The sequence below is a fragment of the Pinus tabuliformis genome, chromosome 1_2 (genome assembly GCF_031772625.1).
Source record: "Pinus tabuliformis cultivar Carrire ecotype Pingquan chromosome 1_2, CPIR1, whole genome shotgun sequence".
Lineage (NCBI taxonomy): Eukaryota > Viridiplantae > Streptophyta > Pinopsida > Pinales > Pinaceae > Pinus > Pinus tabuliformis.
This window is the reverse complement of record NC_142298.1, coordinates 520,501,511-520,525,142: the sequence shown is the minus strand read 5'-3', so window position 1 is coordinate 520,525,142 and position 23,632 is coordinate 520,501,511.

Genomic DNA, 23,632 nt, shown 5'->3' with positions numbered 1-23,632 from the left:
TCCCTCTTGCTTGTCTACTTTGAGTTCCTGCACTTAAATTAGCCAAAAAATGCTCCAAATCCTGCAATTAATGTACATTAGGCCACATGACATAACATCTCACCTTTACCCTTCTCATTAAGAAAAATATAATAAAATATGTAAAGAAATGTGAGAAAAAATGATTTTAATAAGCTAGAGAGTGGCATTAAGGCCCATATAATTTACCTATTTATGAGTCTCACCATCACCCCTCCCCTGAAAGTGTTGCTCATCATCTAAGCAACTTAATCTATGTCCATGTCTTTCATAGCTCTTGCGGCCTCTCTGACATCCCAGACCTCTGTTGATGGAGTTTCCTCTTGTGGATAAAATCCTGCATGCTTCTCTATTTCTTCCCACTTCTATCTTTTCTCTTCCTCCTTTCTTCCTTCTAGCAAACCCAATAGCAATGGTGGACTGAGTTTCAAACCAATCTAGTTGATTTTGAGTCTCTGTAGTGCCCTCTTATACAATGGGGTCCTTTCTAGTGCATCTCTCATCCTTTCAAGGGAATGATACTCCATAATACTTAGGATGTATGGTAAGGTGCCCCATCTCCTTTGGCATGCTTACTGGCTTTCATCCCTTAAAAATCTCAAGGTGTCCTCAAAATGTGTGACTTCTTGCTCTTTTGTAGCTAGGTATCTTGGTGCAAGTTTGGGATCATTGGCGATGATGTTATGGGTGGTAATGACAACCATATAATTGATCTATTCTATTCTGATGTAAAGGGGATCTTTTTCTTCTCTTTCCAATAGCCTCTTCACTTCCTTAGCCTTGGCCTCCTCATGACTCATCCATGATGCAAGGGCCATTAGTTGTAAGTCCCCCAGCTTTGCATTGGGGTCCCACACATTCAAGTCTATTAAGGCCAAGTTGTGTAAGTAGAATTTAGATATCTTGGCCTTATCCTCTAGGGTGATTTGGTCACATAGCTCAATGAACTACCTATAGTCTTGGAAAGGCATAATCCCTCGTTGTGCTAGTGTATTTATCTGACATTGCAGCGATTGATCTTTGAGGTACAAGGCATATGATTTTGGTGGCATCCTACACTAGAGTGCCTCCATGGAGAGGCTTGCCATGGTGGCCAAATGGCTTTCTTTTTCCTGTACCTACCTCCTCAACCACGTCTTTTATGCCTCTAGTTGAGATCTCATAATTTGTTCCATGTCTCTTATCCTGCTCCACTCTCTGCCCATCTCCAATAGCTTCTCTTCCATATGGCCCACATCCTCTACATTCTTTGATTTAGCAATTTTCATCCAGCGATGTGTCCTTCCTCTCTCCTTCTCAAGCTCAAAGAAGAGAGGGATGGAAAATTTATGTGGTATTACTCTGTGTCCCTCAATGAGTCTGTAATAAGAGATCAGATTGGGTTGTGGGCTAGGTTCCTGCAGCTCTTGGGATTCTCCCTTTGACGTCTTTGGAGCATCTAACTCCTCCTACACTTGTGTTGCTTCTTCCTTACCTTTCCTCTGTCCTTGTTGTCCTTCCTATTGCTTTTTCTGTGTTTCCTGTAGTGCTGACAGAGTTTCCTGTAGGACTGTCTGTGTTTCCTGTAGGAGGATTTTCCTTTCTGAAATGGGGTCAAAGGTTCTTTGTTTTTCTTTGTTGATTTTGACCTGGTGACAGGCCTCCTAACATAGGTGATTGGAGACTTTGGGGAAGCTTGTTCTCATGTGCCCTCTTCACCTTTTATTTCCAGGGAAACTAGCTTTTCTTGCTCTTTTGGTGGGTCCTCAATAATGATAGGAGTCTTGGTGGGTGTTTGTGGTTTCCCTTGTTTGATCCTAGTGCTCCTCCTTGTTTTGAAATATAGGGGAGTCTGCCTTTGTCTCTTCCCTTTTGATTTGATAGGTGTGCTTAGGGCAGTCAAGGCAGCAATTGCCTCCCTCTCAATTAGTTCAGGAGATAACCTTGGAGATTCCTCCCTTTCCTTAGTGTGTTCCTCAGGTCTTGCTTCTTCCTCATATTTTTCCTCTTCACCTTTCTCCTCTTCTCCTTCTTCTTTTTCTTCTTCTTCCTTTATTTTCTCTATTTCTTCCTCCTCTTCTTCCTCTAGTTCTTTTCCTTCTTCTTTAGGTTCTTCTTCTTCCTCTTCAGGTTCCTCTTCTTCATCACTAGAGGTATTTTCCCTATCATATTCAAGGGCTTGTATATCAATCACAACCTCTTTGTCCATGTCTCTGAATGTGGACCATTGAATGGGGATTCTGAGCTGGCTCAGGGCATCCTCTAGTATTAGCTTAATAAGTCCATGGTGGGCCAATTGCTAATGTTTTCCCTCTTGGAATTTTAGGCTCATGTCTATTATTGATTGCAGTAAGAAGTAGGGTATGTTGAGTCTTCTGTCATTAGATATCCCCTCTCCAAATCTCAACTCATGGAGGAGCCTAAATTGATAGCCATAGACTATACTGAGCCTCCCTTCACAAGAGATATATTTTAGAATATGATAACTTACCTCATTCCAAGGGCAGGGAAGGATTTCCCTTATTATACCATTTTTATCCTCAATTGGATATTCATCCCTTAAGAAGAAGTTCTTCTTTGCAAAAGTGCTTGCAACCTTATCCTCCTTTCTCCATGGAATCCATTGAGGATGTGTGGTGATTCTGCTAATTACTTGGGGAGTAATTGTGATTGACAGTCATCTTACCACCGTGGTAGCATTGATCCTAGCATGAGGGTTAAGTGCCATGGAAAACTCTTGAGCTACATCATCATCATATCCTCTGATAATCTCAAAGAATCCCAGTTAATTATGTCTTCTGAATATTTCTACCATAGGGGGATGGAGGTGTATCCTTGATGTCTTTGTGGGTTCCCTTTTGTTAAACCCTCCTGTCATGTTCATTTCCTGGTTGGCTAACTGTAAGGAGTCTGGTAGGCTTATATTTAGTTATTAGGGTGATAGAGGGTGGTGAATGGCTGCAATTTTTCCCTATCTCCACACACTTTCAAACTGTTCACATTTTTTTAAACTCCCAGTCCCACTATTTCACTTAAAAAAATAACTTTTTCTATTCCTAGCTATCAATTCAAATAATAGGAGACATGAGCCACCTACCTTTGATTGTGATTCTTTTTATGAGGTGAATTTCTAAGCAGCTATACCTTATGCACCTCCGTTTAGTGTTGTCTATGAATTTCCACTTTTTCCTGTAGCTCCCTGCGTTTCCTTTAGTTTTTGTTTCCTGTAGGGTAGCTGAAATAGGTTTTCCTCCTAGATGGCTCTCCAAGGTGGTCCAGACCCTCTCTTATCTCGAAATGAGAAAATGGTGCATGAGAGTTTAGAACATTTTCTTTTTATGGTTGATTCCTTTGAGCACTGTATTGGCTAGAAGTGTACAAGATTTTCCTCTTATGGATCATTGGCCCATCGTTAGCTATCATGCAACATCTCCTTGTAATTATCACCCACTCTCCCATAACTTAACTCAACCACATTTTCAACTCATTCCTCTTTGATGTGATGGTGCCATGCGTCAGGCTGAATAGGAGTTCACTTTTTGTTTTCAAGTTGAGGATGGCCAAGTTAACTAGCCCCCTCTGTCTTATAAAATCGAATTTTTCATTTTCCTACACTTTTACTATATCGTACCTAGGGAAGAATTCGGATGAGGTGCCATACCTGTGCCTTCCTTTTCTTGGTGGCTGCATGTTGTAGGATGGCTTTGTTGTGCTTCTTTCTGTTCAGGTAAGTTCTTTTCCTTTTATTTATTTTTTGTATGTTTTTCCCTGTTGATGTGGTTGTCCTCTTTGTTGTTGTGTGCAGGTGTTTGTTCTTGTTGTTGCTACTACTGAGCTCTAGATGGAAGTCATAGCGTTTGCAAGGGTGTTAGAGCTCCTTGCTTACCTTGGTTCTGAAGAGAATGCATGGAGCGTTGCTGCTGTGAGAGCACATGCTGCTACAAGGTTTCTTATAGTTACTACAGGAAACTTGTAGCTGCCTTTTTCTATTTTTTTCACTTGGAGGAGGAATAGGTGGTGATGTAGGAGTGGAAGGGGTGGAAATGGGGGAGATGGAGTGGTAGGTGAGTGAGGCCAATGATGGTATGGCCCTTGGACGTTTCTATTTTTTGTATATATATCTATATATATATATATATATATATATATATATCTTTTTTCTTTTTCTTTTTCTTTTGAGTGGTTTTTGATGGACACAGAGGTGGTATGGTGTTGAGTTAGTGTTGGGTGATAGGTGGTGAGTGTGGGTGATAGGTGGTGAGTGTAGAAATTTCACCGTAGATTAAACTGATTATGCAATGTACTAAAGCAAAATACTTAATCTACTTCTACAATCAAACTTGTAGAAGCTTAATCGATTTTGAGCAAGATCAAATAGAACACATATAACAGAGAAGTAGAATCAGTCACACATGAACGTAGAAGAATACTCTGGGGAAAGCCTCAGCTAAAAACCCCGAACTTTGTATTATCATACAAGTGGAAATATGTTTGGATTACACAAAGCTTTAGCTCACAAGATATCTAGCTCTCAGAGCAATCCCTCTACTGCTCATAGACAATCAAAGGCTTCTCAGAAACCTTCTCCTCTACCCTCCAAGCCTCCTATTTCCTTGCGCAGTTTCTCCTGGGTCCTCCAGTTGCAACCTGTGTGATTCTCACCTCACACACAACACTGACCTCTAAAATAAATGCTCAATCCTAAAAGAGATAATTCCTTCTACATGGATGAGTTTCCTTTATAGGAAAAATCCTCCAACTGATAGTACACTGTCCCTTCCTCTAATCTCAATTGGGTCTCTGACTGAACTGACATGCAAGAGTTATTTATGAGAGAATATTCAGTTATCTGGATAACACTAGTTGCATGCATGCATGCATTAACTGACTGAACTCACAATTAGTTCTCCCAACTATTTGGAACTAATTTAATTGGACTTAACTCAATTAACTGAGCTAACTAATTACAACTCAAATACAACTCATCCTTATCTCCTTAATTAAGGGATAACTTCCTCAATCAAAGGGATAACTGTTGTGTGTCTTCATATAGACTTCATGTTTGATTTTCTCCAAATAATTAACTCAATATGAATTAATTATTTATTTTTCAAACAGCTGCTAAGATCAAATTCGAATTTTAATTCTCAATTTTAGTTCAAAAACTAACTAAAATTGGAATCTATCTTGAAATGCTATTTATAGCAATGATATCTTTAACATTTCTATTTTATCATTCCTTGTTGCTATTTCCAACACTGGTACCTGAAATGCTATTTTTAGCATTTCTTGTTGCTATTTTCAATAGTGAGGTGTATGGTCCCCTCTTTCAACCGAGAATAGGCCTGCATAATCATTTCCCAACCAGAATTCCATTTCTATAGAGTTTCAGGACATCTTGTAGTACTATAGGAAACTCCTGTAGTAACTTCAGGAAATCCTGTAGAAGTTAGAAAATTGCTTGCTAATTGGTTTTTGATGCCTGGAAGTGAGGATGGATGATGGACACATGGTAGGCATGGGAGATATGAAGTGAATGAAGGAAGAATTGGGTGTTTCTTGGCTTGTTGTCTTCTGAACTTTGTGTCCTCTATTTCCTTTAAAAATGTGCAAAAATCACAAAATTTTATTAGTGGGCAGGTTTGAAGTTCCTGCCATGTTATTTTGTTTTTTTCTTTTCTCTTTTTCTCTTATTTTTTTTGAAAGGCACACAGGTCGCCTCAAAGGAGGTTTTCAACCTGTCTGCCTTCCGTAGGCACCTCAAGGGAGGTTTTCAACTAGGGATCTTTTTATGTTTCCATTTTTTCTTCACTCTTAGGCTGCCTCAACGAGGTTTTCAACCCGAAAAGTTGGCCTCATGTGATCCGGATTTAAATAGGAACACAAAAAATTATAGATATAACCATACATACAGAGATGTAACATAAATAATACTTCATTTCATTACTGTAAAATACTGAAATATGCTTACAAATAGAAATGGAAATAAACTAGCTAGGGCAATTGTAGCTTATCTCTAAGAAGAGACGTGGCGGCTACATGCCTCTGAACTATCTTACAATGAGGCTCGAAGGCCTATTTATTATTGAGAAACAATGGAAAACCCTAAACATCCAAAAACCTAACCCTAGGAGATGAAGCGCCAAACTATGGGCCCCGTTTTGGGTAAATCGGTACATCAACTTCCCGGGGTCGTAACTTTGGGATATGATCTCTGTTTGATGCGCACAATACCTTGTCAGAAATATCTATCTGAGGACTACAACTTTGGGAAGAGAAACATCAATCCATTGACCCATGTTGCTACCAATTTTCCCAAAAAAACGTCGTTTAGGGCCTCAAAACGGCTTCGGAAGTTCAGGACCCAAAAACTACCAAAAATAGTAAATTGTGCTACAATTAAGGAAACTGGAAAACTGAAAGAAACAATGGTGGGGGTCCAAGTGGAATTGGCGGGTGGCCACCAATATCCACCTGGATAATTCCTCCACCCTTAGGAAGCAATGGACCCCGTTGCATTTAATTCCTCCATGAGATGAGGAAACTTCTATTGAACTTGGTCCCTGGTAAGCCACTTGCCCTGGTGAAGGAGTTGGCCTGCTTTGAAAACTCAATACAGTTGGATCTTCTACTAGCGAGTGTGCTTGATTTGTGTGTCCATGATCCGACCAGTTGCAGCTTGTTCCATGCAATCTGGATTTAACTCTGTGGGTGTGAGTTGTTTTGCAATGTCGGATGTGTCTAGTAATGATGGAAAGTATGGTCGAAGGTGGTCCACATTGAACACTAGATGCAGGCCAAGGAATGGGGGAATGCTGAGCTCAAATGCATTGTCTTCCACAACCTTGATAATGGTGTAAGGACCATAACGAAGTGGTCTAAGTTTCCAATAGGATCTGGTAAGGCGTTCCTTTTGCAAATGCAACCAGACTTTATCGCCCACCTAAAACTTGTGTGGCACCCGATGTTGATCATGTCGCTGCTTGTACTTGGCATTTGATTTCTTTAGAATGTCGTGGATGTACTAGCGAATATCTTGGATGTGCTCAATGAAGTTGTTTGCCTTATCTGTTTCGGACTAGACATGAGTCGAATCTGCTTGATTAGATACAAATGGCATGGCCACATCAATGGGACATAATGGTTGGAAGCCCAAGGCCACCTAAAAAGGGTTGTGGCCAGTCGAGCTGTGGAGAGCCTAGTTATAGCTATGCTGAACATAGGGGAGGCTCTCATCCCATGTGCGTGGATGCTCTGAGTTGTACATGCGTAGAATGTGTACGATCATCCTATTGACAACCTCTGTTTGGCCATCATTTTGGGGATGGAAGGCCATGGACTTAGTGAGTTTGGTGTCCAGCATCGACCATAGACTGGACCAAAATGTACTCAGGAATTTTTTGTCCCTATCTGAGATGATAAACTATGGGATCCCAAAGTGTACCCACACTCGTTCAAAGAATAGTTTAGCAGTGGATTCTGCTGTGATATTCTTCTTGCAGGCTGCCATAATGGCCATCTTTGAGAACCTGTTGACAACCACAAAAACACAATCATTTCCATGCTTATTAGAAGGAAGGCCCAACATGTAATCCATGGAGATGGATTCCCAAGGTCAACTAGGGGTAGGCAGCGGGGTATAGAGGCCTTACTTCTTGACGGTCGGTTTGGAAATGGCACAGGCAGTGCATGATCTGATGTACTTCCCAACATCCTATTGAAGATTCGACCAATAGAAATACTTCCACAGTACTGCCACTGTTTGCTTGACCCCGAAATGTCTAGTAGCCCGACTGTAGTGTGCTTCCCAAATCATCTTGGCATGCTCGCTTGAAGGAACACAAAGGTGACCCAAGTGGCATAACAGGGCATCTTGGAGGTGAAAATCTGGAACATGATGACCCTCCAAGAGTGTCTGGTATGTGTGGCCAAATTCTGGGTTGCTTTTGTAGAGAAGTGGCCAATCAGAAGTCTCATGCGCACAAGATTTGAGCACGGTGGTTAATGCCATGATCGGTGGTCAACTGAGGCAATCTGCAACATTATTGGTGCTGCCCTTCTTATACTTGATATTCAAATGGAACTGTTGTAGGTATGTGGACCACTTCTGATGGTGATCATTCTACAATTTACCTTGGGTCTATATGAACTGCAGGGGCGAGTGGTCTATGTGGATGACCGTTTCCTTCCCCAAAATGTAATTTTTCCATTGTCAACAAGCTTGCACAATGGAATACATCTCTTTGTCATAAGTGGGATACTTCCGGAATATGTCTGAAAGTGTCTCACTGTGATATGCCACTAGATGCCCATGTTGAGTAAGGACTGCCCCAATAGCATAGTCAGAGGCATCTGTCTCGACCTCAAATGGTTGTTGCAAGTCTGGTATGCGAGCATTGGTGCCAAGAAGAGGCGATGTTTCAACTCAGTGAATGCATTTTGTTGAGATTCAGACCAAAAGAATATTTCTTTCGCTCCTCCCTTGGTGACTTGACTCAAGGGCCAAGTGATATGAGAAAATCCCAACATGAACCCGTGGTAGAAGTTTGCAAGACCCAGAAAGCTTTGGAGCTCTGTCAGAGTGGTTGGAGATGGCAAATCCTGAATGACTTGGATCTTGGCTGGATCCACATGCACCCCCAGTTCATCAATAATGTATCCCAGATATTGAACCTAGGTCATGCCAAAAGTGCATTTCTCCAAATTGGTGTAGTTTTTAACCCCGTACAGAAATTAGCTGCATACGAATTCTAAAACACAGAAGGTAAACAATGGGAGGGCATAACACATAAAACATATATACACAGATATTTTTCCCTGGATCCCAAGACCGGGACTACCAGCTCAATTTTTCATTATGTTCCTTTCAATGCTACAATACATATTTATACATGCCGAAGCATCCAAAACCATGGACCTAAAACCATCGCATCCAAAACCATGTGCAAAAATCATGCACAAAACCATAGGTAGGAAAACCCCCTGTGACCCCCGCTACGCAATCAGCGCAACGAAGGGGGGGCTCTGCCCCCCTTCTAACCCGGTTAACTATGTGGGCTAGTCGTGGAAAGAATATAACACAACCCAGCATTCTACCACTTGTTGTTTTCTTTCCACAGGGGACCACAAGGGAGCTTAGTCATTTATCCAACCCTGCAACGCCCATTGTTTCTCTACACCAAGAGAACTTCTCAAAGCTCATAGATTTCGTCAATGCATCTGCAGTATTCTTCAAAGTGTCCACCTTTACCAGCAACACCTTTTTGTCTTCTATCATATCCCTCACAAAGTGATACTAAACATCAATGTGTTTTGTCTTTGAATGATATCCAATGTTCTTTGCCAAGAAAATTTCACTTTGGCTGTCACAGTATATCCTTATATCTCCCTGTACTAACCCCATACTTGAATAAAATCTCTGCAACCAAACTGCTTCCTTGCTTGCATGAGTGGCTGCCATGTATTCTGCCTCTGTAGTTGATAGTGCCATTACAGATTATTTCTTACTCATCCAACTAACTGTACCTCCAAATAGGTTAAACACATACCCACTTGTAGATCTTCTCTGATCCAGATCTCTAGCCCAGTCTGCATCAACAAAGACACGAATATCCAACACTCTGTCCAATCTTGGTCTTCCTTGGTAGCACAAATCATAATCACTAGTGCCACACAAATACGTGAAAACCCACTTCACTGTTGTCCAGTGCTCCTTCCCTATTTTTGACATAAACCTGCTCAATACTCACTGCATGTGTAATGTCTGGTCTAGTACAAGCCATCACATACATCTGGCTACCGACTGCCCTTGCATATGGAACATAGGACATGTCCTCTTCCTCTTCTTGTGCCTTGGGACACTGTTCAGTAGATAACCTCACACCTACAGGAATAGGAACCTTCACCGGTTTACTATCCTGCATATTAAACCTCTGCAGTATTGTCTTGACATACTTCCTCTGGTTTAACCAGAGCCTCCTCTTTTCCTGGTCTCTTTTAATTTCCATGCCCAAAATATAGTTTGCAACACCAAGATCTTTGATGTCAAATTTGGAGGACAATTGGGTCTTCAAATCCTAGATAATTTCTTTGTCATTTCCAACTAGGAACATATCATCCACATACAAGACCAGATAAATTACATGGTCACCAGTTAATTTAAAATACACACAGTGATCTACTTTGCTTTTGGTGAAGCCAAGTCCCCGTATAAATGTATCAAATTTCTGATACCACATCTTTGGTGACTATTTTAACCCATACAGAGACTTCTTTAACTTGCATACCAGTTCTTTCTTACCCTTCACCGCAAAACCTTCAGGTTGATTCATGTATATCTCCTCTTCTAGATCCTCGTGAAGAAATGTTGTCTTCACATCCATCTGTTCTACCTCAAAATCAAAAGCAGCAACAATAGATAAAAGTAATCTAATAGAAGTTACCTTGGAAACAGGAGAAAAAATATCACCAAAATCAATTCCCGATACCTAGGAATAACCTTTTGCTACTAGCCAAGCTTTGTATTTATCCACCTTTCCTTCTGTATTTGTATTCTTCTTGAACACCCATTTGCTTCCAATGGGTTTCCTTCCAGTCAGAAACTCCACCAGATCCCAAGCCTCATTTTTGTACAAAGATGCCATTTCATCAACCATGGCATCTTTCCAGAGTTTTCCATCCTCTGAATCTACTGCTTTCTTCACAGTTCTGGGATCATCATCAGTAATAGATAAAGAAAAATTTGAACAGAAAGCAGATGGACTATACCTTTCTGGCTGCCTTCTTTCTCAATCTGATTTTCTCACACCTGGAGTTTGTGGCTCTTCATCTTCTTATTCCTCCCATGTTGTAGAGTCTGATTATTCCTCCTTTAGCTCAAACTCTATATTCTTAGGTTCCTTTGTTTGGAATTCATGTTTAATAACATCTTTCACCTCTCTGAACACCACATCTTGGCTGTACACAACCTTCCTTGTTACTGGGTTCCAAAGCTTATAACCCTTTAAACCATCCTTATACCCAATAAAGATGCAATTTTCAGATTTACTATCCAACTTGGTTCTTTTATCCTTTGGAACATGTACATATGCATCACATCCAAATACCCTCAGATGTGAAAGAGAAGGTTTCTTACCAGTCCATACCTCTTGTAGAGTCTTATCTTCCAATGCTGATGAAGGTGATCTATTGACCAGGTAAAATGCAGTCTCCACTACCTCTGCCCAGAATTCTTGTCCTAACCCGACACCACTGAGCATGCTTCTTGCCCTTTCCATCAACGTCTTGTCCATTCTTTCTGCAACTCCATTTTGCTAAGGTGTATATAGAGTAGTATTTTGTCATGCTATACCATACTTATTACAGAATTCTTCAAATTCCTTACTGTAAAACTCTCCACCATTATCTGTCCTCAACACCTTTATCTTCTTCTCTATCTGGTTTTCCACCAGAGCCTTAAATTCTTTAAACCCCTCAAAGACTTCATATTTCTTCTTAAGGAAATATATCCATGTATTCCTTGAGAAGTCCTCTATAAATGATACATAGTACACAGACTTACCCAGTGATGGAACCTTCATAGGTCCAAACACATCACTGTGCACAAGCTCTAATATATGTTTCGCCTTCTTACCACCAAAGGGGAAACTCACCCGGTTCTACTTCCAATATACATAATTTCACATAAATCAAAATCCAGAGAGCTATTACACATACCTTCTACCATACCTTTACCATGAAGTGTTCGAAGGCCCTTCTCTCCAATATGTCCAAGCCTTTGATGCCACAGCATGGTCTCCTCTCCAGAGACCACTAGATTTTCTGCTCCACTTTTAGGAACCATAGAACTGTTAAAACCATCAATAACAATGCTACCTTGCAGCTTGTACAGAGTTCCAATCTAAACTCCCCACATCAATACCAATGCTCCCTGAACCATTTTGCAGGTATACTTCTCGAACACTATTTTTACACCTGCATCATCTAGCTTGCTTACAGAAATTATATTTCTAGCGAAATTAGGAATATGCAGAACACCCAGAAGTGTTCTAACCCTTCCACCTTGCAACTTCAACTTTACTTTTCTGCAACCAACAATTCTAGCCTTCCTGTCATCCCCCAAGAAGAAATCGCCACCATCATATTTCTCATACTCGCAGAACCACTCTCTATGGGGACTGAAGTGAAAGGATGCACCTGATTCAATCAACCATGCTTCATGATCTACATGTGTACTTGAAGAAGCCAAGTACACATCCCCACCTTCATCTGAGGTGGTTTTCACCTCTGTAGAAGGAGCATCATCAGATCCCTTTCCTTTGTTAGGAGCTTTAGATTTACAATCCCTTTTGTAGTGCCCTTCCTTTCTGCATTTCTATCACACCACCTTTATAGGTTTTCCTAGTGATTTAGATCTCCCTCTAGATTTAGATCTCCCAATCGATGACTTATTTTTGTTTCTGTTCTAGGACCACCCTCGTATAGACAAGGCATCACCATTCTGGCTCTCCATATTTTTCTGTCTCATCTCCTCAGTTAGCAAGGATGAGACTATTTCATCAAACTGTAAGGCAATTGTGTTGCTACCTATTGCAATAACCAGGCTATCCCACGAATCTAGTAGAGAACACAACAAACTAATGCACTTATCTTCATCTGAAATTTTAATATCAACAGATAATAATAGACTTACCACAATATTAAATGTGTTTAGATGTTCTGTCACCGAGTCTCCATCTTTCATCCTCAGGTTATACAGCTTTTTCCGTAGGAACAGTTTAGTCACCAGAGACTTAGATTGGTACAAATTCCCTAACTTGTCCCACAAAGCCTTCGTCGTAGCTTCCCCTGATACATTCAACAATACCGAATTTGAGACACACAATCGTATTGTGCTCTTAGCCTTCCGATCCAACTTCTTCCATTCTTCATCGGACACTCCCGTTGGTTTAGTACATGGATCTACCGTGACCCACTAATCTTTATCCACCAACAGATCCTCCATCTTGAGTTTCCATAACTCAAAACTTTGACCATTAAATTTCTCGATATCTATCTTTCCACTGCTCGAAATCCTCTTTCACCACTAGAATCGATCCTGCAGACCTCCCACTGAATAGGGTCTACCACAGGCCCGAGCGAAACCCCTCAGCAACAAAGACATCCCCTTGAAGCCAAAACATCTCTGATACCAAATTTAGGTTTTAACCTCGTACAGAAATTACCTGCATACGAATCCTAAAACACAGAAAGTAAACAATGTGAGAGCATAACACATAAAACACATATACATAGAGATTTTCCCCTTGATCCCAAGACCGGGACTACCAGCTTGATTTTCCATTATGTTCCTTTCAATGTTACAATACATATTTATACATGCTGAAGCATCCAAAACCATGGACCAAAAACCATCGCGTCCAAAACCATGTGCAAAAATCATGCACAAAATCATAGGTAGGAAAACCCCCTGTGACCCCCTCGGCTACGCTATCGGCGCAATGAAGGGGGGGCTCCACCCCCCTTCTAACCCCTTAGTTAACTACATGGGCTAGTCTTGGAAATAATATAACACAACCCAACAATTGACATGTAACTTGTGTTGCCGTAGTGTTTGGAGAACCTGTCGGATGTGGTGGAGGTGCTCTTCCCAACTCTGGTTGAAGATCAGGATGTCCTCCAAGTATACCACTACAAATGAGTTGGTGAATGGCTGAAAGATGTCATCCATCAGCCTCATGAAGGTTGCAGGAGCATTCGTCAACCCAAAAGGCATAACTAACCATTCGGAAAAGCCCTCCTTGGCATTGAAGGCAGTCTTCCACACATCGGAGGGTTCGATTGGTGCCTGGTGATATCCTGACTTCAAATCGATCTTGCTGAAATATTTTTCCCCCTTCAGTTGGTCCAGGAGGTCGTCAATCTGTGGGATCAAGTACCTATTAAGGATAGTGATCTTGTTTAGTGCCTGATAGTCAATATAGAGTCTCCAAGTCCCATCCTTCTTCTGTACCAACACGATCGGGCTCCCATAGGGCGATGAACTCGGACAGATGTGACCTTTCTGCAGCAGCTCCTGAATTTGCCTCTTGATTTCATCGTTCTCCAGAACAGAGCGTCGATATATTGATCCATTGGGCAGCAACGCACTTGGGGTCAGATCGATGGAGTTCTTGACCTGACAGTGCAGAGGAACCCCTGCGAGGGAGGTGAAGATGTCCTCGTACTCCTCCACAACCTTGTCCATATGTAGTTTTCATGCGGAGGGGCCTTGTCTTGAGGTCGTGGCCACCGTATTCTTCTTTCCTTGTGGGCGTATCATCAGGAAAACAAATTTCCTAGTTTTGGAAATGAGCTTACTGCATTGTTTTGTAGTAACCAAAGAGATGGCAGTAGGCGGTGCTAGCTCCGGTATCCTGTACAACTTATTTCCCAAAGTAACAATAACAACACGAGGCCTTGATTCATATACAACATGTCACTTCCACAAGTGTGGTTGGCCTAATAATACATCAAAAACATCAAGGAGAGCAGCGTCACACAATACCTCATCCGTGAAGCGCTTGATGTTGTATGGAAGGCGACACTGTTGGCTCACGCGAAGATCCTGTCCTTGGTGAAGCCACCCGATGTTGTATGGTTGTGAATGTGTTGTGGTTAGTAAGCCTAGCCACATCACGAACTCTATCGAAATGAGGTTCTTTTGGCTCCCGCTGTCAACAATGAACTATAGCGGGGAGCCCTTTACCCATATCTGGGAGTGGAAGAGGCGCTCCTCCTCCTTTGGATCTTTGAGTTCCTCCTTTTGGATCTTCGTGGTGGCAATGATGGCATTGGGCTCTGCATCGATAATCTACTTCCCTTTGTCATTCTTCTTGTCGGGTTCTAACTCAGATTCAAAACATGCATCTGATTCTGAAACCTTTAGCTCAGCCACCAGTGACTGCTTGGCCCGAAACTCACTTATGTTGTGAGTGGAGCTCTTATGGAACTCACACCACTTTCCCGTGTCCTTTTTCAGCTTCACGGTGTTGTTATTTGCTTGCAGCTTTGGCGGGTTGTCTTGGGCCGCCCTGCCTTGGCTTTTTCCTTTGTTCTGCGGTTTGGGGGAACCCTTCCCTTGCTTTGGATTCATAGATCCAAAGTCTCACTTCTTCTGTTTAAACTTTTGCTTGATCTTGACGGCATATCGGTATGCTGTGCTAAGTGAGGAGATGTTCAGGAATTCTATTTCTTTTTGGATGTACATGTCCAGGCAATTGCGATATTTGAGTACCAAATGCTACTCTGAATCCTTGATACCCAACTTTGTGTGAAGGGTATGGAAATATTCGTAAACTTTGGCACGTCTTGGTCCCTTCCTTGCTATAGCGTGGTCAACTTTATGTATTGATCCTCATAGCTTCCGAAAAGGTAGTACTGCTCCTTGATGGTAGCCCAAAATGAATTCCAAGTGGGTGCAGCTGGGAACAGTAGGTTTCCCACTAGTCCTTGATGTGGGGGGCGGCTTTGAGAAGAGTGAAAGTAATCTTTTCTCGGATGGAAAAATCATGAACAGAAAAATATCCTTCTAGCAGATTTAACCATTTATCTGCAGCGTATGCATCTATCTGACACTCAAATATGGGAATGTCAAAGTTAACTTGTACCTTAAAGGCTGTGGTGCTTCCAGAGTAGCTGCTGGAAGTAGATGTGTCGCCCCAAGGTAGCCGCTGGAAGTATATGTGTCGCCCTTGGGTAGCCGCTGAAGGATCTGGGCAAAGTTTTCCATCATTGCATTCCTTTGTCGCTTGAGGGCCTCTTTGAGCAAGATTTTGGTAGGATCTCTTTCCCCCTCATCTTTCTTTTCATCCGCCATGGTAGTGCCATCGGGATTTGCGAGGCTGTTCTTGCAAAGGTTCAACCAGTTCAAGCCCCAACTCCTTATATCCCGACCTTGTTGGGGACATGCAAAGAAAGACAGAGAAAGAGCAGACCGCTTTGATACCACTGATCCGGATTTAAACAAAAACACAAAAAATTACAGATATAACCATACATACAAAGCTGTAGCATAAATAATACTTCATTTCATTACTGTAAAATACTGAAATATGGTTACAAACAGAAATGGAAATAAACTAGCTAGGGCGATGATAGCTTATCTCTGAGAAGAGATGTGGTGGCTACATGCCTCTGAACTATCTTACAATGAGGCTCAAAGGCCTTTTTATTGTTTAGAAACAATGGAAAACCATAAACATCCAAAAACCTAACCCTAGGAGATGAAACACCAAACTATGGGCCCCGTTTTGGGTAAATTGGTACATCAACTTCCCGGGGTCGTAACTTTGGCACATGATCTCCATTTGACGTGCACAATACCTCGTTAGAAAGATCTATCCGAGGAATACAACTTTAGGAAGAGAAACATATGTCAACAAACCCATGTTGCTCCAATTTTTCCCAAAAAACGTCGTTTAGGGCCTCAAAACGGCTCCCGAAGTTCACGACCCGAAAAACTGCTAAAAATAGTAAATTGTGCTACAATTAAAGAAATTGAAAAACTGAAAGAAACAATGGTGGGGGTCCAAGTGGAGTTGGCTGGTGGCCACCAATATCCACCTGGACCATCAGGTGCCTCATAGAGGTTTTCACTTAAGTCCCTTATTTTTTTTCTTTTTTTCATTTAAAAAATAAATAAAACAATCTTCAAGAATTTGGTGAGCTGGAAGCTGAGACACTTCCAAGCACATTTACTTCCTCACTGATGAACTCTTCCCTTGACATAGGTCTTTTATAGGCTTTCATGAATATGTATCCATTGAGTAGCAAGGGGATACCTTCTTCATCAATGCTCCTTACTTGCATAACCCCACTGTCATGGCACTTCTCTATCAGGTATGGGCCCAACGACCTGGTCATCAATTTTCCTTTGAATTTCTTGAACCTAGAGTCATATAGTAGAGCCCAATCACATTCTATAAAAACTTTGTCTTTGATGTTTTTGTCATGCCAAACCTTTCTTTGTAATTGAGTCACCTCTATGTGTAAGAGGGCCTGCATCCTGAATTCATCTAAACCATTGAGTTGGAGCAACCTCTCTTGTTGTGCCCTTGTAACATCCAAATCCAACTGTGCTTCCATTCTCAAAGTGTTGTACTCAAACTCAATGGAGAGAAGAGCCTTCTTCCCATATACCAAATCATAAGGGGTGAAGCTAGTGGTTGTCTTCCAGGTTGTATTATAGGCCCAAGTGGCCTCCACTATTCTGTCAGCCCAATATTTTATGTTGTTGCTCACAACCTTTGTGAGAATGATTTCCAATGCTCTGTTGGTAACCTCTACTTATCCATTGGCCTGAGGATGGTAAGAAGTTGACTTCATGTGCTTGATATTATGCTAACTCAATGTATTCTCAATCAGGTGTGAGATGAATTGAGCGCCCTGATCAATGACTAGCTCTCTAGGGTACCCAAACTTGTAAAACACATTCTACCTTAAGTACTCAGCCACTTTCTCTTCTATTTCTACCTTGAAAGCCTTGGTTTCAGTCCACTTTGTCAAGTAATCAGTGCACACAATTATGTAGTTTTTCTTCCTTGATGGTGGATCAATGGGCCCAATGAAGTCCATGCCCCACTTTTCAAATGGCTCAAGAGTCACTTGAGGTTACAAAGGCATTTAATCCTTGGAAGTAGGTTTCCCCATGCTTTGGCACTGGTCACATCGATTGGTATATCTTCTTGCATCTTGGTGGAGAGTGGGCCAGTAGTAGCCAATTTACAATACCTTGAAGGTTTTCCTCTTGGCTACAAAGTGACTTCCACGAGGCCCATCATGACAGGCCAGAAGGATGTTAAAGACTTCCTCCTCCTTGACACATCTCCTCAAAATTTGATATGGCTGTAGCTTGAAGAGATTGCCTCTAATCCAAGTGAATGGTGCACTCTTTCTTATAATTCTTCTCTTTTCCTTGGAGGACAAATTTGGAGGGAACTCTGAAACCACTAAGTAGTTGGCTATGTCAGCAAACCATGGAGAGAGAATTGAAATAGAGAATAAATTCTCATCTAGCAGCTGATCATCAACCATTCCTTCCTCACCTACAGGTAAAGCAAGTCTAGACAAAAATTCTGCAAGTACATTTTCTCTACCAGGACTATCAATGATAGTTAGATCAAACTGTTGTAATAAAAGAAACCATCTAATAATTATGGAATTCACATCAGGATTTTTCATCAATTATTTAATAACAACATTGTCAATATGTACAAAGGTCTGGTAACCAGTGATGTAATGTTTGAATTTATTCAAGGAATGGACAACAACTAGGAGCCCTTTTTCAGTCACAGTATATTTCAATTTAGCCTTGGACATATTTTTGCTGATGAAATAAATGGCATAAGGTAACTTGTCTTCGATATGGTATAGAGCTACTCCTATATCTTTTTCAGAGGAATTAGTATGGATGTCGAAAGGAAGTACCCAATTTGGACCTCGGAGTATAGGTGCAATAGTCAACTTGTCCTTTAGGGTTTTTAGGGCCTCTTGGTAGCTTTTTGACCAAAAAAATTTAGATTCCTTGGCCAATAGTCCAAACAAAGGTGAGGCTACTTTGCTAAATTCCTTTATGAATCTCCTATGATATCCAGCTAAGCATAAGAAACTTCTGACATTCCTCTACTTATGAGGAGTAAGGACCCTCTTTATGATAGCAATTTTATTTGGGTCCACTTGCAGTCCTTTATGGGATATTGAGTGACCAAGAACAATCCCTACATTCATAAAGAACTCACACTTCTCAGGACTAAGGGATAAGTTCCTTTCAATGAATTTTTTTAATACTTTCCCCAAGGTAGAGAGTGCCTCCAGGAAATCACACCCATAGGGAGTGAAATCATCCATATAAATTTCCACAGAGTCATGGACTAGCTCTGCAAAGATGCTCAGGATTTCCCTCTCAAAAGTGGCAGGGGAATTACGTAATCCAAAAGGAATGACCCTTTAAGCAAAGGTACCCCAAGGACAAGTGAAGGTGGTTTTATCTTGGCCCTCTAGGCTGATATGGATCTGATTGTAACCACTGAATCCATCCAGGAAAGAGAAGAAATTATTTCGGGCAAGACCATCAAATACTTGGTCAATGAAAGGTAGAGGGAAATGGTATTTTTGTGTGGCTTTGTTTAGCTCTCTGTAGTCCACACATATCCTCCATTCTCCATTCTTCTTTGGGACTAGAACCATAGGAGACACCCAGTCACTATCTGAGATGGGGTAAATGAACCCTACATCCAACAACTTCTGTAGTTCTTATTTAATTATATCTTTGAGGGTTGAGTTCATTCTCCTCTGAGGTTGGTGCATTGGCTTGCAACCTTCCTTGATGTAAATGTGGTGAGTACACACCGAAGGGTGCACTCCCTTAATTTCCTTATAACTCTAGACAAAGGCATCCAGATGCTCTCTTAGCATGTCACATAACTCCTTTTCTTGATGTGCAGAGAGAGAGGGGTTGCTTTTCAATATTCTTTCTGGACCAAATTCTATCATCTTGACATGAGTAGGACTTGAGTCATCTAGGCACAAATAAGTCCAAGGGTTATCTTCAACTTCTTTTCTAACTCATCAAGAGACATGGTGTTGGGGGGTTGATTCTAGAGATTTTGATCAATCAAGTTGTCTTCAACAAGTTGCCCCCCTCCTATAGTAACATCTAGGGTACAAACTAGGTAAGAGGTGGCAGAGTAGAATTCATCTTCCTCCTCCTCTTCCAACCATAAAGGTAAGTCATGCTTTAGAGATGGTTGAGGAGGAGGGTACAAGACCAATTGTTTTGACAAATACCCATTTTTAATGGTCATATTCCCAGCCCTGCAACTTATGTAAGCATCAACAGTGGCTAGCCATGGCCTTCGAAGGATGAGAGGATAACCATTGAACTTGGTCTTAGGTTGGAGAACTAAGAAGTTAGCAGGGTATTCTGAGGAAACAATGGAGACCATCACATCCTCAACAAATCCCTTAGGAGCTACTATGGATCTGTATGCAAGATGCAAGATTGTTGTCGTCTTCCTTAATGATCCTTGGAGATTCAATTCAAGAATAGTCTCCTTAGTCATCACATTGATGGAAGCCCCAAGATCGATCAAGGTATGGGGGACAATGATACCATTGTTGTGCACATATACCACAAGACTTCCAGGGTCTAGATACTTTAGGAAAATCACTCTTCCAAACATTAAGTCAAACAGTTGTCCAACGACATTAATGGTAGGGGTGTCTCTCATTTGCCTCCTAGGATTTTTGAAGCATTTCTCTTGGATTAACTTGTTATAGATAGGGACATCCTTAATAGCTTAGAGGAGTGCAATTTTAACACAAGTTTTTCAATTCACCTAGAAGTTCAGTCTCTTTTAGGGTGTGCTGGATAGGATGGATTAATCTCTCAAGAAAAGGAGGTGGATTATCTTGAGGAACACTCTCCTCCTTTTCCTCTTTAATCTCCTGAGGTGGAGATGGAGGTTGATTATCTAGAAGCACTCTTCCAGACTTGAGGTTGATTTCTTGAATTTCCACAACAAAGGTGAGGTAATATGCCTCCCCTCTATAGACTTGTTGTGCTTGTTTATTGTTCGGATTCAGATTTGGCTGCAGGCATCTGAGGTTGCTTAGGTGGAGCAGGGTGAAGGAGTTGTGGTTGAGATGGAGGTGGAGGTAGTAAGGCTAGAGATTAGTTGTATAGGGGTCTCCACCCTTGGGATGGTGTATTCCACTGAGGTTGTGGGGGAGAATATGGCTGAAATGATTGATTGATAGGTTGGGAATGGTATTGAGGCGCAAAAGACTAAGGAGAAGGTGTGGACCATGAAGGATGAGTAGGAGGACACCAAGGGGGAATGGATGCATTATGGTTAGGGTTTTAATATGACTAGAATGCCCCTTGCATGTCTTTCTAGTATGGTCAAGGTCCTTGAGCCCTCCTTTGGTTGATATAGCAAAGTTGTTCAGTCACACCTTCAGTTCCTTGATACACAACTTTCAATCCAAGCAGAGAAGGGAACTTGTCTATGGAGTGTTTCTCCTCACAGATTGAGCAGATCTCTATAAGATTCAATGTACATTCATTTATAGGGTGCCTTCTGGTGTATCTAGGGAAAAAGACAATTAAGGCTCTTTCTGATTCCTCTTGCTTCCTCTTGATCTACATGGTGTCCATTTATAGAGCAAGGGTATGCAACATTTAACTCTTGAAATCTTCCAACATGTTCCCAATTTCACTTTTGATGGATGTGTTGGAGGAGGATGAAATGGCCAAAGCTTAACTAGTGATGAGCCTCATCATTGGGTAATTATATGGGCCTTAATTCACCTCCTAGCTTAGTCAAACCAACTATTCTCACAACTTAATGCATACTTTTGATTATATTTTGTTTATGAGATGAGTTAGAGTTGGATATTTTGCTTTGTGGTCTAATGCGCATTTAATGTAGGATTAAAGGATAAAATCAAGGAATTTTGGCAAAGACCTTGGTCAAAACTCGAATGGGACAAGGGAGAGGAATTATAGGAGGTAAATCGTCCTCATTTACTACCCCTCCATTCAAATATTCCTCCATCATCTCAGAGTGCAAACAACCAAATCATGAGGACTAGAAGGCATCCGAGCAAGTCAAAGATGAAGCACCAGTTTATCTCGAGTTTGGGAGTCAAGCCTCCCTAATTGTAAGGAAGTCGTTGGAGACTTCAGATGTATAAGTAGAGAGGCCTAGGACCTCAGTAGGATTCATATTTTTGATTGTAAAACTCTACTCTATTTTCAAGCTACAAGACTTATGACAGTTTTTTAATGTAATCCATGGTTTTGATAATAAAAATGAGTTTTGTTTTGAGCCAGCACTGAGCCAAATTAGAGGGCTAAAGCTCTTGGGTTAGGGACCAACCCTAGTAGCCAAGGCTCCTCTTTATTGTACATGCATGCTAGCATAGGTTCATGGTTTAGTTGTTCATTTGCTTAAGTAGTTGCATTTCCATTATAGCAGTGTAGAATAGATTGGTTGTATTTTAGTTGCTTCCATTTCTGAGCTTTGGAGTTTGTTGTCTTGATTCAATACTTGGTTCATTTCATTGCCATCTTTTTCCATTACTCTATTTCTGCAATAAGATCTCACTCATGTTCTCATTTCCTTCAACACTTTCTTCATGCATCATATGCGCAATTGATTCACGCTTTTCTAGTTTATGAGAATGTATCTTGTTGCATAGTTCTTGGAAGACACACATGTTTTAAGAATTGCAGGTACTTTAGGAGGAGGTCTATACTTCATCACCAACATCCATCTTCCACCTCATCCACCTCAACCATCTCTTGTTCCACCATCACCCTCACTAGTTTTTTTGTCCTTTTTATTATTTATTGAAATTCCCTTAGACACATTGAGTGAATCTAGCCATCTCTTCTCTTGGATATTGACTCATGAGTGTTCCTAGATCTTCTAACACCCTATCCCACTCATCGCACACCTTTTCCAAGCTTCCCAACACTTCAAAATTAGCTCTCAGCTGCATCCTGTAGGTTTCTATTATATCCTATAGGTTTTCCTGAAACGGCCTGTTTTGAGGCCGAATTGATGGGGAACCTCTAGGAAGTCACAAAAAACCTCCTAGGACCCTCCCACACCATCCAAACACTCCATAGACCTTCTAGACATCCTCAATGTAGTGACTGTCCTAAGTTAAAAAGTCCTTACCTAAACTGTAAAGATTACTGAAAATGTGAAACTGTATTAATTGATTTGATGGAGTACTTACCTGATCTGCTACGGCTGTTGCGATGATCTGCTACGGCTGTTGCGATGAGGATGCTGCAGAACTTCTCTCGTTACCGAATGACCAAACCACCCAGCTGAACCGAGTATACCTGGATACTCAATCCAGTATGCCTCTCAACCGAAGCATACCGTTCCCCCGTGCCCAGAGACTTCAAACAAGTAAGGCTCAATAGTTCCGAATTATAAGCAGTATGGATAAATTTTCTCTCCTTCTTCCTTCAACAGCCCCCCGGTTCAGTTTTTCCAGTTTTTCCACTCACAGTCAATACAAACTTGTTCCTCCCTGAGACATAGAACACCCCCCCTTTTATAGCAGAGGTTCCTCCCTCTCTACGCAGCAGTTCACCGCCTTTATGAAAGGATAAGATTTTGTTAGGCGGTGGCCGCTTTGTCAAGATATTTGCCTTTAATAGAATCAGATCTTCACACATCGGATGGTGTCACTTTAATTTATGACAGATGGTACTTTAATTTAAATAGTATAAAACCATGATGATTTAAATATTACATATTATTTTATGTCTTATAAAATATCAAGTTTAATCATAAGGTTTATGGGTTTAGTTTTATTAGTACACATTTTGGGTTATATATGTAAACATATGAATAAACTCAACTATATTTCTTACTGAGTGTATATTTCTTCTATTTACGAGAATTAGGTATTTAATTTACACCTTTGATAACTAATTCATTTATCTTATATTTAGACATTCTCCATGAATAGTTGATATATAGTCTATGTATATATAGATATATACATATACTAGTGCAATGTATATGATGCATGCATATGTAGCTATCATATGCATGCCTCACATGCATGC